General features: G+C 46.4%; 2 protein-coding genes across 4 annotated transcripts in view; one reads left to right on the forward strand and one right to left on the reverse strand.

Moving 5' to 3' along the window:
* Window positions 1–3876, reverse strand: part of MOB3B (MOB kinase activator 3B) — a 96780-nt gene extending 92904 nt beyond the window's left edge. Inside the window, exon 1 of one of the 3 annotated variants that reach the window (XM_081894876.1) lies at window positions 3589–3876. The gene's annotated coding sequence lies outside the window, so the exon portion shown is untranslated. Of the gene's footprint in view, window positions 1–1584; window positions 2043–3231; window positions 3319–3588 lie in introns of those variants that run through there. The other 2 variants (XM_081894878.1, XM_081894877.1) reach the window with 2 other exon arrangements.
* The window catches only part of PTGR1 (prostaglandin reductase 1), a 213155-nt gene that overhangs the window by 72656 nt on the left and 124188 nt on the right, over window positions 1–16311 (forward strand). The window lies entirely within an intron of this gene.

Below are 16311 nucleotides of genomic sequence, written 5' to 3' on the forward strand. Positions count from 1 at the left end.
GAGCCGTTTAAGGCTTTAAGTGTCAAAACCAGCACTTTGAATTGGGCCCAGAATCTAGTTGGCAGCCAGTGCAGTGGGACCAGGATCGGTGTAATATGCTCAAACCGTCTTGCTCCGGCAAGCAACCTGGCTGCTGAATTCTGCACTACCTGAGGTTTCGTCTTCTACATATAATGCATTGCAGTAATCTAGCCTCGAGGTTGCCAGAGCGTAGACAACAGTACTCAGGCTGTCCCTGCCCAGAGAGGTGTGCAGCTGGGCCACCAACCAAAGGTGGTGGAAGGCTTGATAATGAACTGAGCAGGCAAGTGTGAGGTTCCTCTGTCCAACTCGGCTGTCAGGGCTGCATGGATCCTGTCCAAAAAGCTGTAACTGGGCTTCCTCTGCAAGATCAGTTTGATTACTGCTTTCTGAAGAAGGCTCTACTCATGCAAAGATACTGGCTCAGCAGTGTTCGAAACTCAAGATACAGTGGTGCCTCGCAAGACGAAATTAATCCGTGAGGCTCTTCGTATAGCATTTTTTTCGTCTTGCGAAGCAAGCCCATTGACACCTTAGCGGATTAGCGCTATTAGCGGTTTAGCGGCTTATCAGCTTAGCGGATCAGCTGATAAGTGGCTTAGCTGCTTAGAAAAAGGGGGGAAGGGGGAAAAAACCCGCAGGAACTCGCAAGACATTTTCGTCTTGCGAAGCAAGCCCATAGGGAAATTCGTTTTGCGAAGCGCCTCCAAAACGGAAAACCCTTTCGTCTAGCGGGTTTTCCGTCTTGCGAGGCGTTCGTCTTGCGGGGCACCACTGTATATAACCTAATCACCAAATGACACCTTAAACCCAAGTTACAGTCACCACAATGGAACGCCTAGGCACCTTTTTTTGCTGTGGATTATTATTTTCATTTCAATAACACTTTATATTTTAAAGAACAAATCTCAAAGCAGTTTACAACACCATCCAATAAAACAATCCAGAATAAAATAAAGTCAAGCTTCAAGGAAAATAGTTCAGATCCTTCTCCAACTGACATTTTTGCTTTCGCAAATCACCAACCAGAGATTCCCCAGGTGGTCACCATCGGACCCACACCAGTCGCAAAACGCCCCTGGCTAATTTCTAACACCGTCCAGGATCAGTGCCAACCCAACTGTTGGTTACGAATACTGAATGCGGCGGTTGGGAGGGGGTTGAAATCTCCACCCGGCCCCAGTTTTTCGTTTTGAGGGGCGCAGAGAGAAGTGAGATTACGCAGCAGCAAACAACAACAACACTCAGCAAATGATGTTTTCGAAAGAACTAATATGGGTTAATTAGCTCTGCACGCCTGCAATGTGTATATAGCATTACGACACAGCTTGTCACATCCGCTCTGGGAGAAATTCAGACTCCTGCGTAGGCTAGTCAAAGGCCTGTAATGACCACTCGTTTTTCAATTCCACATTTTCGCAATTAAAAGCAAATGTCACCGGACACCCATGATTACAGAGAGGTCCCCAGGTGCCCTATTTGTTTCGCCCTCGCTGGAAAAAACAAGGATGTGGCCTGCCCCATGACCTGCCCAGCAAGAACAACAACAACAAGGCAACTCACCTTCCACATTTGCCAGGCTTTAGTCGGAAACCCGTCGAGCTGAACCGGCCTCCTGGACTGCTTTTCTGACATGCAAACGGGCGCCTGGGATCGACTCAGCCGTGGTGCTTGCAGCCTCCAGTTTACATAATAACCGTGTGTCACTTCCATTTGTAATGAGCTTTGCCTGAGAGGTGACAAACAGGTCACCAATCCCTGGGCTTCAGCTCTGGGCCTTCCCCCCCCCCCTCTCGCACCCGGAAACGAAGGGAGGGGGCTTCCATTTTGAGATTCCCGCCTTGTGGCTGCGCAGAGGCGATGGGCTGTTGCGAAAAGGCCTTCTTCCCCGGCCCTTTTGTCAGATAACAGAGACACCCTTGCGGGACACTCACGTTTCCGGCTTTCCCCTCCCTCCATAAATACAAATCCAACCTACTTTGAGGCAGCAAACCTGGAATAACCAGTCCCCTCGAGGCAGCAAAATCAGAGCTCCCTTAAAAGCACCAGGCAAATCCCTTAAGCAGGGAATAAACAGACAGCACACTTGGCCACTTGGGATTTCGGCTCTGCACAAATCCTTATGTTTGCTTTCTTCCCCTTCCTTACAGAATGTGGTTCAATGCATACTTCAGCTTTTCAAAACCAACCATCCTCGGGGTTTCCATTTTTAAAAAAACACACACGGTTGCTTCCAAAAAGGATCCTTAAACAATAGGATAAACAAAAGCCTTTTGTTTCTGTGGGTGACTGGGGTATGTGTGTGTGTGTGTTTTAAGAGAATGCTAGGAATCTTTGAATGGGGTGCAGGAAGAAAATAAAAAAGGGGGGCTGTTGCATCCTCTGTATGCCTGCTGTTCAAAATGTTTAAAAAAAGAAAAACCAGAGAAGGAAGAGCGAAGGAAACTTTTCTCTCCCCCACCCCCAATGCAATAAAGGGAGAGGCTGAAAATCCAGATGTTTGACAGAAGACCCAGAACAGCTCCCTGACAACAAATCTCCCGCTTCCCCAGCGGAGGAGAAAGGAATCTTAACTGCAACTCGTGGAATGTGGTTGTGTCACTAAACTGCATGTGGGTTGTGATTCTCTCCCCCCCACCACCACCCCGCCGCAAAAAAAGTAAAGCAAAAAGTCCAAGCAACAACCAGTTGAATGGGATTGCACAATAAAAGTCACAACAGGCGTTGCTATTTCCCCTTTTCCCCAAATATCACCAAGGGCTGGATCCCCCCCCCCTTAACACACACATATATCGATCTGCTTCAAGTCGCAATTTTTTCTTCCACGCGCACTTATTTTCTCGAACCTCCTTCCAGCCAAAGGCAGCGGAGCCAAAAGGGCAAGAGGCGAGCGCATGACTGCAACGAGGCAAGAAAGAACTTCATTTTTTGTGCTCGCTGTTGCTACAGGGTCTTAATTCAAACCACCGTGCAATCGCTCCGAGAAGGGGGGGGGGGAGGGAACAGAAGGCACGAGCTCTTTGGCGGGGGGGGGGGAGAAGAGGTCGGGAATGCCCAGCCCTTGGATCATTGAAATTGCACCACTGGAGGGGCGCATTGCTGCACGCTCTCCTCGCGAGTAAAGTTCCAAAGTCACCTCCGAGTGAAAAACATGCAGAGAGAGGATGGGGGCGGGCACACCGGCCGCTCCTGCCCCACGACCCATCTTACCCCTCCATCCAACGCTTACTCGGGAGTAAATAAACACACAGCACCGAGCAGCCGTGGGACTTGCTTCCCGGGGGGAACGAGTTGGGATCTGGCTTGCAATTTGGCTGCAAACGGAGGAACGGGGGGGAGACGCGCCAAGTTTGCGCGCACGCACACATTGTTGCACAATTCAAGATGCGCAGCTTTCTCCTCCACGCACGTCCACCCCCTACCCCCCCCCCCCCCAATCTCTCTTCTTCCATTCCCGTGCAAGGATCTTAAGCGATCCCAAGTGGAAAGCGGAGGAGGAAGGGTTGGGTTGGGCAGCCCACCCCCCCCCGCAAAAATAAAGCGATCCACGTCTCCTCGGGGGTTTACCTTGTAAGCCCGCTGGCGGCTGCCTGCGATGGTTTCTCCTGGCGCTCCCTTCTTTCTTTGCGCACCCGCAAATCCAAGGCTTTGCGGACGGGTGGAAACACAAAAAAGAAAAAGCGCACGCCGAGTCGGTTCCAAAAGAGGGGGATCTGGCCCTGGGAAGGCGGGAGGAGGGGAGGGATCTATTGCACGGGGCCAGGGGGCACGATCGCCGTGCCTTGGGCGGAGGAGCCGGAGAAGAGCCGCTTGCTGCCGCGCCGACGTCCACCCTCGCCCGGGACTCGGGTGGCCCTGACGGCTGAGCAGGGAAAGGGCCGAGGCGCAACCCCTGGCGGACGCGGCCGGGCGCTGCAGCCCGAGCCTTGCAAGCGCCGGGGGCGGCCCGGGGAGCGTGGCTAAAGTCCCGTCCCTAAACGGAAAGCCTGGGGTGCCTTAGAGCTCTCTAGAAGTGTGGGATTGGAAAGCGGGGGGGGGGGGCATGATGGGCGTAGCAGCTGCGCACCCCCTCCCTAAATCAGGTGAATAAATAAAAATACAGTATTCAAAAGCAGTGCTCCCCCCAAAAAAAATTTTTTAAAGGTACTCTCATTATCCTACTCATATTGAAATATTGCCTCGCAGTGCCGGATTTACGCATAAGCTAAAGAAGCTATAGCTCAGGGCCCCACTCTGGGGGGGGGGCAAAAAATAAAGGAAAAAAACAACGGGATGTACATTTCCAAAATATAAGATAAAAAATAAAATAAAATAAAACCTACATACAGCAACAATTGGGACGCGGGTGGCGCTGTGGGTAAAACCTCAGTGCCTAGGACTTGCTGATCGTAAGGTCGGCGGTTCGAATCCCTGCGGCGGGGTGAGCTCCCATCGTTCGGTCCCTGATCCTGCCCACCTAGCAGTTCGAAAGCACATCAAAGTGCAAGTAGATTAATAGGTACCGCTCCAGTGGGAAGGTAAACGGCGTTTCCGTGTGCGGCACTGGTGCATGCTCACCAGTTGCAGCTTCGTCACGCTGGCCACGTGACCCGAAAGTGTCTTCGGACGGTGCCGGCTCCCGGCCTCTTGAGCGAGATGAGCGTGCAACCCTAGAGTCGGTCACGACTGGCCCGTACGGGCAGGGGTACCTTTACCTTTACCTTACAGCAACAATATGGTGTAAGTCAGGCACAGGCAAACTCCGGTCCTCCAGGTGTTCGGGACTACAATTCCCATCAACCCTGACCACTGGCCCTGTTAGCTAGGGATGATGGGAATGCTAGCCCCAAACATCTGGAGGGCCGGAGTTTGCCTATGCCTGATGTAAGTAGCAGGCCCTGCCTGCTAGCCTGCTCTCTAAAATATCACTTCTTAATTGTATTTCAGTTCAACTTTGACAAAATACATATTTTGTTATGTGCAAAAGGCTTTAGATACCTATTAGGTCCATAAATTACCATATAGCATATATTCAGCACAAAAAAACAGCGACAATTTGTTGTTGACAAAGCACAGCTGGACATATAAAGGGCCCCATTACCTTCAGTAGCTGAGGGCCTCATCAAACCTCAATCCGGCCCTGACAATGAGGCCAAACTTAGATTCGCAAAATGTTTAGGGGTATGCGTAACCCCCAGGAAGAAAGCACTACTCAAAAATATAAATGGACACAGGAAAACTGCACTGGAGGGGGAAAAAAGAGGAGGAAGCCCTGGTAAGGTTTTCAACAAATGCAAGGAAACTTGTTTTAGTTTAGATTTACAAAATAATAATAATCTGAGATGAAAAAATGCCTAGGTTCCAGCTCCCTGGGTTTCCAAGCACCCACAAAATTCCCCATGAAGGGCCACCCACAACTTTCGGCGCCAGGGCCATGCACGCTGCAGGTCCCTGGGCTCCCATGGTTGTGGGGGCCAACTGGCACTCCTGAAAGAAGGCGTATAATTTTAAAGAGGAAAAAAAACACTGCAGGAAATGCTAATTTTTCAATTATTTTTCAAAGGACTGAAAGTTTCGACAGATTTTTTCTGAGCGCTGGAGGGTCCAAATACAGTAATTTAGCACAACTGTTGCTGAGACATTTCATTCTGAATCTGCTGGACAGAGCCAGACAGAGGGTGGTGACGGGTTGGCAGATGGGCACCCTGCCCCCCCCCCCAACATAAATCCTGGCTACTCCAATCTGTGGGGTCATCTAGTCCAACCCTCTCCATGGAGCTCTCCAACCCACGACCCTGAGATTTGGACACATAGGGATGGCGAGAACGTTCTCCCATCCCTATCACCTGAACCAGAGCCTATCTGCAACCTTACAAGTTGTGACGATTTGCTACACAGCAGGCGAAACCCAAATGGCAACAGCCAGTCAGCCAAGTGGGGAAAATTCCTGCCGTGCCCCTGTCCCAATGACAGATGACGGCATAGCAAGGTCAAGCGCAAAGCCCTAAAAGTAGGGAGAGGTGGGCGGGTGTTCCGATTCACGCACCGAAAGAGGAAGCTCTGGGTCACATGCATAGGTATATATAGGTCCCTTGATCTGTTTAGCCTGCGTCCCATTGGCCTGATTGAACCCTGCATCAAGGAACCTACCAATCGGGTGTTGTGGCTATCCAAACGTACCCACCCACAACACAGGGTTAGGTTGCCAGGTCTCACCGCAACATGTGCCCTCTTTAAGCGAGGACCCGATGTGTGCAAGAGAACTTCCCCTCCCAACCCTCCAGAGCGGGGTGAAATGGGGGAATAACACTCCTGTAAATGGCATCATTGCTTCTGTGGTGGAAATAAACAAGTCCCAAGGCTGCCCTTACCTCCATTCCTGCTCCTCTGCACCGCTGTTTATTGTCACAAGGGTTGTGAAGTGATAGCAAGTGGTCCAAGGTGGGTGATCAACACCTCAGATAATAATCCCTTGTCACCAGCGTTCTATGGCCTTGCATCATCAAATAATTATGGGTGGCTTACAGATAATCTGTTTACTGAACATTCTTCCTGATTTGCTCAGAGGGAAATAGCTGTGAGAAGGGGTTATAATGCAGAACCACAACTAAAAGCACGGGGCCAGAGAGCCAGTTCTGGCTGCTTCCAGGAGGGCCAATTCGCTACACAAGGGGCAGCCTAGCATGGTGTCCTCCACACTGTGTTGGATTACACCTCACATCTTCCGTCACCATTGGCATTGCTATCTGGGGCTGATAGGATTTTGAGTCAAATACTGTATCATCTGGAGCAGGGGTCAGCAAACTTTTTCAGCAGGGGGCCGGTCCACTGTCCCTCAGAGCTTGTGGGGGGCTGGACTATATTTTGGGGAGGAAAATGAACGCATTCCTATGCCCCACAAATAACCCAGAGGTGCATTTTAAATAAAAGGGCACGTTCTACTCATGTAAAAATATGCTGATTCCTGGACCATCTGTGGGCCAGACTGAGAAGGCGATTGGGCCAGATCCGGCCCCCAGGCCTTAGTTTGCCTACCCATGATCTGGAGGGTACCGCATTTGCTTATCCCTGCATTGTGCATACCCTCCAACATTGTCATCCCCAAAACAGGGACATGCTTGGATGCAAACAGAATCCAGGATGGGCTTCTGCAATTCCAAGATGTGCCACTTAAAATGGAACAGTTGTGGGGAGTATGGATTATTTTGACATGAAGTCTGGTATGGGTTGCAAGCCTGGTAAATGTTATTCTAACTAAGGTTGGGTCAACTCAGGCCTGTAAAAATGAGCAAGTCACTAAGGTCTCCATAGCTTTCCAGGATGTCAAGGCATAGAACAGACCCACAACACTTCTCCCATGAAAATAGAGAAGTCCTGGTCAATAATAAATTATTGTCATTATTATTTATTTTATCTATACCTCACCCATTTGACTGGGTTGCCCCTGCTTCCCACATATATAAACACATACCAAACCATTAAACATTTTAAAAACTTCCGTATACAGGGCTGCCTTCAGATGTTTTCTAAAGGCTGTATAGTTACTTATTTCTTTGGCTCAGGGGTCGCATAGCTCCATACCCTCCAACATTTCTCTGATGAAAAGAGGCACATCCTAAGGAAAAGCGGGACATTCCAGGATCAAATCAGAAACCGGGACGACTTCTCTGTAAATCCAGGACTATCCCTAGAAAATAGGGAAATAGGGAGGGTGTGATAGAATCTGGTTCTGGAAATGGTAGCAAGCAAGACATGGTCTTAAACAGAAGCCTGGGATGTAGAAATTAAGTCAGTGAAGTTTTCCCCACTACCTGCCTGCAGGCTTGGAAAACCTTCATTTTGCTAAGTTTCTGGATGACAGGCTGCCATTAAAGGGACAGGAACAGAGCCAGTAAAACAAACAAAAGCTAAAGGAGTTAGCTCTTGCTGACTCAGAATTTAAGCAATATTATAATGAAAGGCTGCAGCTCAGAGACAGTGTGGTACAGAACAGGATTATGCTACTATTAGTTTATGAGGGATGCAAGCTATCGTGCTTATTTTTCACTGTTTCACTACTGAAGAAGTGAACCCAGTGCTCCTACACTTCCAACAGCTGAGGCTGATGTTTGTGGTCAAAGATGTATTGAAGCAATCATCAAAGCAGTTTCTTGGAATTAATGGAGCTAATCCATCTCGATTCAAAGCCAAAATGGGAGTGTGGATCAAAAGAGCTTTTCAACCAGTGTTTTAATTACGAGCGGTTATCAGTGTATTGGTATTCAAAATGCCAAGATAAAGAAACATCACCAAGAAGTGAATTAAAAAATCAGTTCGTGTCTTATTCGTGGACTCCAAAAGACAACAGGCTTATTTCTCTCTCCAGAGAAGTGGTTTGGTGAAAATGAAGCCAAGGAGACCAAGCAAACAGGCATTATAAGCATCCTAGATGCTTAGAAAGTGAATTTTAATCTTTTAGTATTTTAACTTTTATATGGTTTTAAGCATGGTTGAAAATTTCTCGTGATTTTATTGTTTTACCTTTTTTAAAAAACACTTTGAGGGTATGTTTGTTCTTTTACTATCAAGTTGTGTACAAATTTTATGAAACAAATAAGCAAATAAATGTTTAATTTTTGTGTTCCTCAGTTCAAATTCTTCAATGCAAAACGAAGACTGATTTGCTGTCTTTACTACCATGTCGGATGCATGATTATGTATCCTTAACACGCTTGATCAGCTTTTGGATCAAGATTTCCAACACTTGTCCTGCAGACATCCTCCAGCATGCTTCATCAACCACAGCTCCTCAGAATACCAGAGAACAAGGCCATCCTCATAGAACCAGACAGGACCCTTGGGAGCAATCATTTTAATGGCCCTACACACCTTGCTGTTCCTCAGTAAAACAACATCTCTTGTTGTACCTGTTTATCACATGCCAACTAGGAAATTCCCAGGAGCCATCAGAAATCCACCAAGATCGATCACGCTCAAAGTCCTTGCGCATATACGCTCCCACATTTCTCCCATGAAAATAGGGATGTCCTCTTCCATCATAATAACAACACTAATGATTTTATAATTTATACCCCACCCATCTGACTGGGTTACCCCAGTCATTCTTGGCAGCTTTCAAATAATAATAATAATAATAATAATAATAATAATAATAATAATAATAATAATAAAAAACATCAAACATTAAACATTAAAGAACTTCCCTATACAGTGGACACTTGGATTGCGAACGTGATCCGTGCGGGATGCACGTTTGCAACCCGCAGAGGTGCGTCTGTGCATGTGCAGGTTGTGATTTGGCGCTTCTGCGCATGTGTGACTGCCGAAAAAAAGTGGGTGCGTAACCCGAAAAAAACGTAACCTGAAGCAGCTGTAACCCGAGGTATGACTGTACAGGGCTGCCTTCAAATGTCTTCTAAAGACAGTATAGTTCCTTATCTCCTTGGCTTGGGGGTCACATAACTCCGTACCCCCCCCACATTTCTCTGATGAAAATGTTGTTGTTTAGTCGTTTAGTCGTGTCCGACTCTTCGTGACCCCATGGACCAGAGAACGCCAGGCACCTCTGTCCTCTACTGCCTCCCGCAGTTTGGTCAAACTCATGCTGGTAGCCTCGAAAACACTATCCAACCATCTCGTCCTCTGTCGCCCCCTTCTCCTTGTGCCCTCCATCTTTCCCAACATCAGGGTCTTCTCTAGGGAGTCTTCTCTTCTCATGAGGTGGCCAAAGTACTGGAGCCTCAGCTTCACAATCTGTCCTTCCAGTGAGCACTCAGGGTTGATTTCCTTCGGTATGGAGAGGTTTGATCTTCTTGCAGTCCATGGGACTCTCAAGAGTCTCCTCCAGCACCATAATTCAAAGGCATCAATTATTCGGGAAAACCATAGCTTTAATTATACGAACCTTTGTTGGCAAGGTGATGTCTCTACTTCTCAAGATGCTGTCTAGACCCGTCATTGACCTCCTCCCAAGAAGCAGGCGTCTTTTAATTTCGTGGCTGCTGTCACCATCTGCAGTGATCATTGAGCCCAAGAAAGTAAAATCTCTCACTACCTCCATTTCTTCCCCTTCTGTTTGCCAGGAGGTGATGGGACCAGTGGCCATGATCTTCGTTTTTTTGATGTTGAGCTTGAGACCATATTTTGCGCTCTCCTCTTTCACCCTCATTAAAAGGTTCTTTAATTCCTCCTCACTTTCTGCCATCAAGGTTGTGTCATCTGCATATCTGAGGTTGTTGATATTTCTTCCGGCAATCTTAATTCCGGCTAGGGATTCATCCAGCCCAGCCTTTCGCATGATGAATTCTGCATATAAGTTAAATAAGCAGGGAGACAAAATACAGCCTTGTCGTACTCCTTTCCCAGTTTTGAACCAATCAGTTGTTCCATATCCAGTTCTAACTGTAGCTTCTTGTCCCACATAGAGATTTCTCAGGAGACAGATGAGGTGATCTGGCACTCCCATTTCTTTAAGAACTTGCCATAGTTTGCCGTGGTCGACACAGTCAAAGGCTTTTGCATAGTCAATGAAGCAGAAGTAGATGTCTTTCTGGAACTCTCTAGCTTTCTCCATAATCCAGCGCATGTTTGCAATTTGGTCTCTGGTTCCTCTGCCTCTTCTAAATCCAGCTTGCACTTCTGGGAGTTCTCGGTCCACATATTGCTTGAGCCTTCCTTGTAGAATTTTAAGCATAACCTTGCTAGCGTGTGAAATGAGTGCAATTGTGCGGTAGTTGGAGCATTCTTTGGCACTGCCCTTCTTTGGGATTGGGATGTAGACTGATCTACTCCAATCTTCTGGCCACTGCTGAGTTTTCTAAACTTGCTGGCATATTGAGTGTAGCACCTTAACAGCATCATCTTTTAAAATTTTAAATAGTTCAGCTGGAATACCATCACTTCCACTGGCCTTGTTATTTGCAGTGCTTTCTAAGGCCCATTTGACTTCACTCTCCAGGATGTCTGGCTCAAGGTCAGCAACCACACTATCCGGGGTATATGGGACATCCATTTCTTTCTGGTATAATTCCTCTGTGTATTCTTGCCACCTCTTCTTGATGTCTTCTGCTTCTGTTAGGTCCTTTCCACTTTTGTCCTTTATTATGGAAATCTTTGTACGAAATGTTCCTTTCATCTCCAATTTTCTTGAAGAGATCTCTGGTTCTTCCCATTCTATTGCTTTCCTCTATTTCTTTGCATTGCTCGTTTAAGAAATGAAAATAGGGATGTCCTAAGGAAAAGTAGGACATTCCGGGATCAAATCAGAAACTGGGACGGCTTCTGTAAATCCAGGGCTGTCCCTGGAAAATAGGGACACTTGGAGGGTCTGCTTGTGTTGATATACAGAGACCCAAACAACTTGGGTCCAGAATAACTTAAGGATCACTGAGCCCTTGTATCCCAACCTGATCACTGAGATTCTCCAGAAGCTGTTCCCTGTTACTGAGGCCTGACTGATCTCAGCCAGAAATATCAGGCATAGCCTATAGTGCTGTCAGTCCTATGCTGTGGAACCCTCTTTCAGCAGAAATCTAACCATCATTTTCACCTTTGACTTCCCTGCATATCTTGAAGACCTTTTCATGCTTACGTTTGCAGTTGTTTGAAATTTTATTCCGTAGCCAATAATTTTAACATTTCTTCTGTATTGCTTTTACATTATTTTTAACACTGTATGTTTTACAAGAAAGCGATATATAATTTTAATTAAACGAAGTAAATAAAACAAGCGAGAAAGCAAAATCTCAGCATCAGACGGATTTACCTGTGCTTCCTTTGGCCACTGACTTCAGCCATACTTCTGAAGAGCAAATATTCATACGGTTAATGGGGTTTTTTCCTAGAGGGAAAAAAATGGTGCCATGAATTTGCTTCAGTAAGTGTCACACGTTTAAAATTTGGGGGGAAAGGTGCCGGTACTGCATACCTCTGAATACCCCCAGGGGGAAAAAGCCGCTTGCCAGAACCCACCTGAGGAGTCAAAACTGAGTACCTGTGAGTTCCCCCTGAAAAATAAAGCCCTACATACAGTGTCCTTTGGGGTATATGCCTGTGTTACCAGTCTAAGCCATGCATTACTCTGTAGAGTCTGGCTAGCTCTCTGTCCCCCAGAACATCAATGCCTTTTCCCCAAGATTTGGAGAGAGGGACATCTAAACCTCAAATCGCTGTGGGAAACTTAGAAAACTGGCAAACATACTGACTCAACACCACACAGACTTCCCTTCTGCCTCATACAAACCCAGTTGGAGGGGGAAGTGCCCAAACTATTTTTTAAAACATACACACACCCCTGGTGTTTTTAATAATGGTTTCATTTTTCTCTATGTGGGAGCTTTAAAAATTCAAAGCACTCAGTAATCCATAGTCCCCGCTCATAAATTTATGAGATGGTCACAACCTCCTCAGCTTGTTTGCATTACAATATATTTTCTAATGAAAACCAACTTCCCATAAGAAGGGAAAACACAACCATATATATGATTCCAGTGGGAAAATCCTTTAAACCTGAACAGGAAGGAAACTGCCTGGGCTCCAAAGGCATTTCATACCATTCTAAGACAATTGCCTCTAAAGCCAATAAGCTTTCATAGGGGTAATAAGCCGAAGAAAGGGTTATTTAAGGCATCCTGTAGATTTAGAAAGCAGGGATATTTACCTTTTGTATACTGCAAAGGAAATCTTAAAAACAACATTGTGGAAGAATTAACGAGTGAAGCAAGCTCTGCACTCGAACAGCGGGTTGGCTGCTTTCAGTCACTTTTTAAAGGCATGCATGGGTCAAGATCTCTTAGGTATAATTCATCTTTGTTAAGCACTATGAAATATGGCTGCTTGCCCAAGAACATAAGGCCCTTGCTGGATCAGAGGAAGGTTTGAGTGGTCCAGCATTCTTTGAAAGATTCCTTCTTCTTCGGCAATTACTCGTAACCGAGTAAGTTTGTCTTCCATGAACACAGTTTTAACAGTGAGTCCGTAAGTGACTGTGGAGGCCAATTCTGGAGCCACACGTCCTTCTACAGTGGGGACATTGGTTTCCGGGCAGGAGTTGATCATGGTGAGGGTTTGCCAAGCATGCCTTCCTCTTAGCTCATTTCTCCCTTTTTGTCCTCAATTTGAGCGTCTTCAAAGCCCATGACACCTTTAATAAAGGCTGTTCTCCAACTGGAGCACTCACAGACCAGTGTTTCCCAGTTGTCGGTGTTTATACAACATTTTTAAAGATTTGCCTTGAGTCTTTAAACCTTTTTTTGTTGACCACCAGCATTATGCTTTCCATTTTAAGTTCGGAATGGAGTACAGTGGTACCTCGGGTTACAGACGCTTCAGGTTACAGATTCCGATAACCCAGAAATAGTACCTCGGGTTAAGAACTTTGCTTCAAGATGATAACAGAAATCACACAGTGGCAGCAGGAGGCCCCATTAGCTAAAGTGTTACCTCTGGTTAAGAACAGTTTCAGGTTAAGAACGGACCTCCAGAACGAATTAAATTCTTAACCCAAGATACCACTCTAATTGCTTTGGAAGACGATAATCAGGCATCCGAGCAAGATTCCAGGGAGTTACTAACTAGCTGTTTGAAAATGGTCATTGATCTATTGCTCACTCAAAATATACCTTCTGCCTGCCCTTTATTCTTCATTCCAAATCGGAAACATTGAATAATCTCAAGACTTCTTCACCCCAAGATCCAGCAGTCTAAGCCATCCTCTTCAAACATACTAAGCAACAAGTGCCAGCACAAAACACATACACAAAAGATTAAAAAAGGTTGCCTCTGTGCTAAATACAGAAGCTCAAATATTTGTTTCTGAGGAAAAAATTGAAGCTTGACTGCAAACATCTCCTGCCTACTGTTGAAGTTTTCAGAGATAGGCCTTGACACGAGATCCAAATCCCCTTTCCCAATTTCCCCCCTAATGTAGGGTTGCTATATTTCAAAAAGTGAAAATCTGGACACATAAGTTCTTGAGTTTTTTTTGAGGGGTGGGGAGGGGGTTGTTGAGGTCACCCCCCCCCGCTAAATCTTCCAGATGCTTTTACCATTTTTCAGAAATTCCCTCATATAACAGGGCTTTCTATTATTATCGTGAGCAAATAAAGAGATTCTCTTGGAAAACACCCTTTGCTTTTTATGTCATTGTGAGTTTTGTTTTGGTGGTGGTTGTTTTCTCAGCTGACTGTTTCACAAAACGTCACGAGAATAATGTGGTTCAACCCCATTAGTCATTTCATAGTTATTACAGTAACACACAGCCACACTAACTTGAAGTGCAGAAAAACATTATTTCCATTTGCCCCATCCATATGAGCATACCAGAAGAGAACAGGCATTGGATAACACAGACTGGTATTCAAAGCTCGGCTGAGAGAAATTCCAGTACCCACTCTTCTGCAGAGGCAAAAAGAATTATTTTTCACTCAATGACAGAATGGTCACTTTTGTTCTGCATTTTGAATCAGGGCCCTGCCCCTCCACCACCACTGTTTCAAAACAATTAGGGCACCCATGGTTTGCTTTACAGAGAGCAGCACAAGATGGCGACAGCCGCAGTTTCCTGGACTGTGGACCTGCTTTGTGTCAAATACCTAAAACAGCATATAAAGAAATTCCAGAAAGCTGGAACCTTAACTGAGGGACGCAGGTGGCGCTGTGGGTTAAACCACTGAGCCTCTTGGGCTTGCCGATCAGAAGGTTGCTGGTTCAAATCCCCGCGACGGGGTGAGCTCCTGTTGCTCGGGCCCAGCTCCTGCCAACTTAGCAGTTCAAAAGCACGAAGTGCAAGTAGATAAATAGGTACCGCTCCGGCGGGAAGGTAAACGGCGTTTCCGTGCGCTGCTTTGGTTCGCCAGAAGCGACTTAGTCATGCTGGCCACATGACCCGGAAGCTGTACGCCGGCTCCCTTGGACAATAAAGTGAGAAGAGTGCTGCAACCCGAGTTGTCCGCGACTGGACCTAATGGTCAGGGGTCCCTTTACCTAGAACCTTAACTAGCCCTTGCCTTGTAATTCCTGCAAGTACAAAGAAAGGCAGTAGGCCCACTGATTCCTAAATGTAGGAGCATGCAGATGCAGCTGCCAAAATACCATCCTTCCCTTCCTCTCAAAGGATAACACTTGCACATTCATAGATCAGCTGTCTCCAATGCCTACTCTATTCTTTTAAAACTATGTTTGTATTGTGCTTCTGCACTCTGGCCCGGAGTGGTGGCTAGGAGGGGAAGCAGCAAGCAGAGGGAAGGAGGAAAGCCGATGGATGGACCAAGAGAGGAGGAGGGGAGTCAGGGCAGAGCCAACCCCAATGGCAGAGGAAGTCACTGGCAGAGCGCTAAAGGCAACAAAAAGCAAACTTTTCGAGTTTCTGGTCCATGGTGTCTTGCTGCTTCAGGGCTGACAATGCACCTCCTTGCCAAAGACTAGGTTCACCTCTGAAAATAAGAATTGGCCTTATACTGAGTGAAAACCATTGGTCCACCAAGGACCAGTATTGTCTCTGTACTGGCTGGCACTGCTCTTTGGAGTTTGAAGCCGGAGTCTTTTCTCAGTCCTAGCTGGAGACAGCAGGGGCTGGAGCTGGAACCAGGTGCATGGAAGCCTGTGTTTCTCTCTGGACAGCCTGCGAGAGGAAGCCAATGGGAGGACAAAGGGAGGAGCAAGCATGCTGCCATCTCAATCATGTCTACTCCAGAGTATGACCTACTGAGTTGAATAGGGCTTACTCTCAGCAGGACTGCAGCCTTTGGAAAATTGGGTTCAGAGGGCGCGCATGTTGCTTTTTTATTTATTTTTATTCAAAATTATAACAACACATATTATCCAAAAACATCATCCTTGTTTCCACCCCAATTTTTCCTCCCTCCCCCCCCCCCACAAAACCCACCCAACCCCACCCCCTGACTTTTCTCAGTTCCAGTCTTTGGTTTCTCTAAGAATGGTGTTTTCTGCATGTTACAAAGTTGTAGAGATCCTCAAACTATTTGGCTGATTATCATCAGTAAAAAGTTTGTGAATGTTTATTCAAAACCTGCCAAGGTGTCCAGTTCGCTTTGTTGTGTCTTCAGATACTTTGTAAAGGGTTCCAATCTTCCTTAAAGTCACAGTTATCCTTGTGCCGTAGCTTATATGTCAGTTTTGCCAGTTCTGCATAGTCCATCAATTTTTCTTGCCATGATTCTTTAGTTGGGGTTTCTTCAGTCTTCCATCCTTGTGCTACCAGAACTCTCGCGGTCGTGTTGCTTTTAAACTAACACCCGTCACAAAACATATATCAGAAAAGCACACTATTATTCTCAACATCTGGCAGCACCT

Source organism: Podarcis melisellensis (assembly GCF_964234715.1).
Source record: "Podarcis melisellensis genome assembly, chromosome: 17".
NCBI lineage: Eukaryota > Metazoa > Chordata > Lepidosauria > Squamata > Lacertidae > Podarcis > Podarcis melisellensis.